The sequence below is a fragment of the Schistocerca cancellata genome, chromosome 10, assembly GCF_023864275.1.
Source record: "Schistocerca cancellata isolate TAMUIC-IGC-003103 chromosome 10, iqSchCanc2.1, whole genome shotgun sequence".
Taxonomy (NCBI): domain Eukaryota; kingdom Metazoa; phylum Arthropoda; class Insecta; order Orthoptera; family Acrididae; genus Schistocerca; species Schistocerca cancellata.
The window spans coordinates 180137934-180142854 of NC_064635.1; positions in this window are offsets into that span (position 1 = coordinate 180137934).

The window sequence follows — 4921 nt, forward strand, 5'->3', positions numbered from 1 at the left end:
TGCCACGATGAATATAGGCACGTGTCACTGCAAGAGGACGTGCTACTGGGCATTACAGGTACCGGTGTGTACAGCAACCTGGACCACCACATCCTAAGGTCTCGCTGTATGGTGATACAACATGCAATGTGTGGTTTTCATGAGCAATAAAAAGGACGGAAATCATGTTTATGTTAATCTCTATTTCAATTTTCTGTATAGGTTCCGGAACTTACTGAACCGAAGTGATGGAAACCTTTTCTTGATGTGTGTATATACTGGCAACGGAGTTAGATATGAGGCGCAGTCAAATGAAGACACGATTGATGGAGAAAAAGTAAGCAACCTTTTTAGTGTTTCAAAAGTAATCTCAGTAGCTGTTAACACATTCGCCCAACTGAGTTAAGGTAGTCAATGCCTACATGGAAAAGTATTTGCTTTTGCCTAGGGAACCGTTATTGTTCCAGGCGTTCCTCTTCCTCCGAAACATACCGACGGTCACGAGCGCCTTTCTTCTGTACTCTAAAAATGTGGAAATCGCATGGGGAGTATCATGGACTGCATGCAGGATGTGCTAGGGCTTCCCAGCTGAACTTCTGCATTGTAGTCCAGACAACCTTTGCGACATGTGGATCTCCAATGCTGTACTGTTCATACAATCCTGATCTCTCCCCAAGCATTTCACATTTTTGGAGCCCTGAAGAGGGAAATCCGTGACCATAGATTTGCTTTAGAGGAAGAGGTGCACACCTGGATACAATCAAGGCTTCATATATATATATATATATATATATATATATATATATATATATATATATATATAGAGTCATCATTCATTGGTTTGTTTTCGGCCCACCATGAGTTCCTCTGCTGTACCAACCTCTTCATCTCTGAGTAGCACTTGCAACCTACGTCCTCAATTGTTTCCTGGATGCATTCCACTCTCTGTCTTCCTCTACAGTTTTTGCCCTCCACAGCTCCCTCTAGTACCATGAAAGTCATTCCCTCGTGTCTTAACAGATGTCCTATCATGCTGTCCCTTCTCCTTATCAGCGTTTTCCATATGTTCCTTTCCCTCCGATTCTGCGCAGAGCCTCCTCATTCCTTTCTTTATCAGTCCACCTAATTTTCAACATTCGTCTGTAGCACCACATCTCAGATGCTTCGATTCTCTTTTATTCCGGTTTCACCACAGTCCATGTTTCACCACCACACAATTCTGTACTCCAAAAGTACATTCTCAGAAATTTATTCCTCAAATTAAGGCCTATGTTCGACACTAGAAGTTTTCTTTTGGCCAGAAATGCCCTTCTTGCGAGCGAAAGTCTACTTTAGATGTCCTACTTGCTCCGTCCGTCACTGGTCATTTTACAGCCTAGATAGTAGATTTCCTTAACTTCATGTACTTCGTGACCATCAATCCTGATGTTAATTTTCTCACTGTTCACATTTCTGCTACTTCTCATTGTTTTCGTCGTTCCTCGATTTACTCTCAGCCCATATTCTGTACTCATCAGACTGTCCATTCCATTCCATTCAGCAGATCATGTAATTCTTCTTCACTTTCTCTCAGAGCAGCGATGTCATTAACGAATCGTATTATTGATATCCTTTCATCTTCAATTTTAATTCCACTTCTGAACCTTGTTTTTATTTCCATCATTGCTTTTTCGATGCACAGATTGAACAGTAGGGGCGAGACTACGTTCCTGTCTTTCACTCTCTTTAATCCGAACATTTCGTTCTTGTACGTATTGTATATTACCTGTCTCTCCTTACTCCTATTTTTCTAAGAATTTCGAGTATCTTGCACCATTTTACATTATCGAAAGCTTTTCCCATGTCGACAAATCCTATGAACGTGCTTGTTTTTCTCTAGTCTTTTTTCCATTATTAACAGCAACGTCAGAATCGGCTCACTGGTGCGTTTATCTTTCCTAAAACCAAACAGATCTTCATATGACGCATCCTCAATTTTCTTTTCCATTCTTATGTATACCATTCTTGTCAGCAACTTGGATGCATGAGCTGTTAAGCTGATTGCCCGATAATTCTCGCACATGTGAGGTCTTGAAGTCTTCGGAATTTTGTGGAAGACATTTCTCCTTAGGTCAGACGGTATATTACCAGACGTACATTCTACACACCAACATGAATAGTCGTTTTGGTGCTACTTCCCCCAATCATCTTAGAAATTATGATGGAATGTTATCTACCCTTCTGCATTACTTGATCTTAGGTCCTCCAAAGCTCTCTTAAATTCTGCTTCTAATACTGGATCCCCTATCTCTTCTAAATCCACTCGTGTTTCTTCTATCATCAGAAAAATCTTCCCCCCTCATAGAGGCCTTCAGTGTATTCTTTCCACCTATCCGCTCTCTCCTCTGTGTTTAACAGTGGCATTCCGGTTGCACTCTTAATGTTACTACCCTTGCTTTAAATTTCACCGAAGCTTGTTTTGACTTACCTATATGCTGGATGAGTCCTGACAATCGTTTCTTTTTCGATTTCTTCACATTTTTCCTGCAGCCATTTCGCCTTAGCTTTCCTGTAGTTCCTATTTATGTCATTCCTCAGCCACTAGTGTTTCAGTATTCCTCAATTTTGCTGAAAATTTTTGTACTTCCTTCTTTCTTCCATCGGTTGAGGTATTTCTTATGCTACCCATGATTTCTTCGCAGTTATCTTCTATGTTCCTATGTTTTTCTTTCAAATTTCAGTGATTACCGTTTTTGGAGATGTTTGTTCCTCTTTTCAACTGTGCTGCCTACTGGGTTATTCCTTGTATCTGTATCTACAGCCTTAGAGAGCTTCAAGTATAATTCATCATTCCTTAGTACTTCTGTATGCCACTTCTTTCGTTTTGATTCTTCCTGACTAATGTCTTAAACTTCAGCCTACTCTTCATCACTACCGTATTGTGGTCTGAGTCTATATCTGCTCCTGGGTACGCCTTACAGTCCAATATCTGATTTCGGAATCTCTGTCTGACCAGGATGTAATCTAACTGAAATCTTCCCGTATCGTCCGGCCTTTTTGAAGTATACCTCCTCCTCTTGTGGTTCTTGAATAGGATATTCTGTATTACTAGCTGAAATTTATTGCAGAACTCAGTTAGTCTTTCTCTTCTCTTATTCCTTGGCCTAAGCCCATATTCTCTTGTAACCTTTCCTTCTACTCCTTTCCCTACGCTGCTGCTGTTGATATTGCCCTAAACTCGTGCGCCCACAATTCCTTGTCCTTTTTTTTCAATTTCGCTGCACTGACCGCTACTACCTCTAGATTCAGCCTCTGCGCTTCCCTTTTCAGGTTTTCTAGCTTCCTTACCACGTTCAAGCTTCTGACATTCCACGCCCCGGCTAATAGAACGTTATCCTTTCGTTGATTATACCACTTTTTTCTCATGGTCACCTCCCCCTTTACAGTCGGCTGCAGGAGATCCGACTAGGGGACTATTCCGGAATTTGCCGATGGAGAGATCATCGTGACACTTCTTCAATTTCATGCAATATGTCCTGTGGATATGCGTTATGTGTCTTTAATGCAGCCAGCCGCTGTGGCCGAGCGGTTCTAGACGCTTCAGTCCAGAACCGCGCTGCTGCTACGGTCGCAGGTTCCAATCCTGCCTCGGGCATGCATGTGTGAGATGTGTTAGGTTCTAAGTCTAGCGGACTGATGACCTCAGATGTTAAGTCCCATAGTGCTTAGAGGCATTTGAACCATTTGAATCTTTAATGCAGTGGTTTCCAGTGGCCTAGCGTGAGGGGAGACTTCGAGGCTTAGTGTCCCCTGCATTCGTGCTTAAAAAAGATGCAATAGTAATTCATAGCAAAAATATAAACAACTTTCTACTAAGAGCGCTAAATGTGCGAAGACATCAGTTTTGTAGACCGCACCGCCGCACCCGGAGTATTGGTGTATTTGCCTGCTTCAGACTCGACTGCTCGTCTCTGCCTTTCTTCCCTTACCTGGCTGTGTGCGCCTGGTCTTTAAGGGCATTCTCGGCTCCCCTCCACTTTCCCTCTTTCACGAAGGCCGGTCCGCTGCACTTGTTAGCAGGTATCGAGACTAGTGTCTGCCACTTCTATGCTGGCTTTTAACACGGAAGTAAACAGTCGCGCGGTTTGTGTTCGTAGTCATTCTTGTGTGATTTTAGTGCCTATTTTCGTTGTCTCGCCAACATGAGTGAGCCAGCAACTGAACACCATATAGACTTTTTATTAAAAACGCCTTGTTCTACTTTATCGTACGAAAAAAAGTGCGTATTGAAGGACAATCGACCTACTCCTATACTCAGTGTAGTTTTAAGTGAAGCCAAACAAAAACGCACATTTCAGACAGCCTGGTACGAAAAGTATTCTTGGCTGACTGCGAATGCAGTTAATAACAGATTATATTGTTGTTTATGTCTTCTGTTTGGTGGTGAAAAGGAATGACGCAATGAGGGCATTTGACAGGAAAACACAAAAGCATCAGATATCAAACCTTCACCTGCAGAACAAAGAATCATTTCAGTTATTGGGCAAAAGTAGAATTGAGCACGCCCTTTCTGAAGCCGCTCATCTGACAGCAATAAAATACAACAAACAAGTTGCATCCAGCACGAGAGTATTGGGTCGTCTTATTCAGGCAATTGCATTTCTTTGTTAACAAGAACTAGCCTTTCGCGGCCATCGAGAAGACAAATCCTCCAGCAACAAAGGTAACTATCTGGAATTGTTGGATTTACTAGCTCAAGGAGAGCAGTTAATCCGAGACCATCTGCCATCTTCAACTTTTAAAGGAAATTCTCCAGATATACAGAATGATGTAATAGAAATGATAACTCTGGAAGTTAATGAGAAAATAAACTCTGAAATTCAGAACTGCAATTTCATTTCGATTCTGGCTGGTGAAACATTAGACGTGTAATGTAAGAATCAAATGAGTATAACATTAAGGA